Raw genomic sequence first — 382 nt, forward strand, 5'->3', positions numbered from 1 at the left:
CGGAATCCTACTCGGAATACCACAGACAAGGTTAGACTTTCCGGATTCCCAGGATCCTACTCGGAATACCACAGACAGGGTTAGACTTTTCGGATCCTCATAAATGCCGCCATCTATCTAGCTTATACCACGAAGATTCTGTTGGGGAATCTAAGAGATACGCATTCAAGCTCTGTTTCATGTAGAACGGAAGTGGTTGTCAATCACGCGCGTTCATAAGTGAGAATGATAATGAGGGTTACTTATCATCACATTCATCATGTTCTTGGGTACAGATGAATATCTTGGAATAAGAATAAGAGATATTTGAATAAAAGAAAATAGAACTTCATTAATACTTGAGGTACAGCAGAGCTCCACACCCTTGATCTATGGTGTGCAG

Source organism: Arachis duranensis, chromosome 6, assembly GCF_000817695.3.
Source record: "Arachis duranensis cultivar V14167 chromosome 6, aradu.V14167.gnm2.J7QH, whole genome shotgun sequence".
NCBI lineage: Eukaryota > Viridiplantae > Streptophyta > Magnoliopsida > Fabales > Fabaceae > Arachis > Arachis duranensis.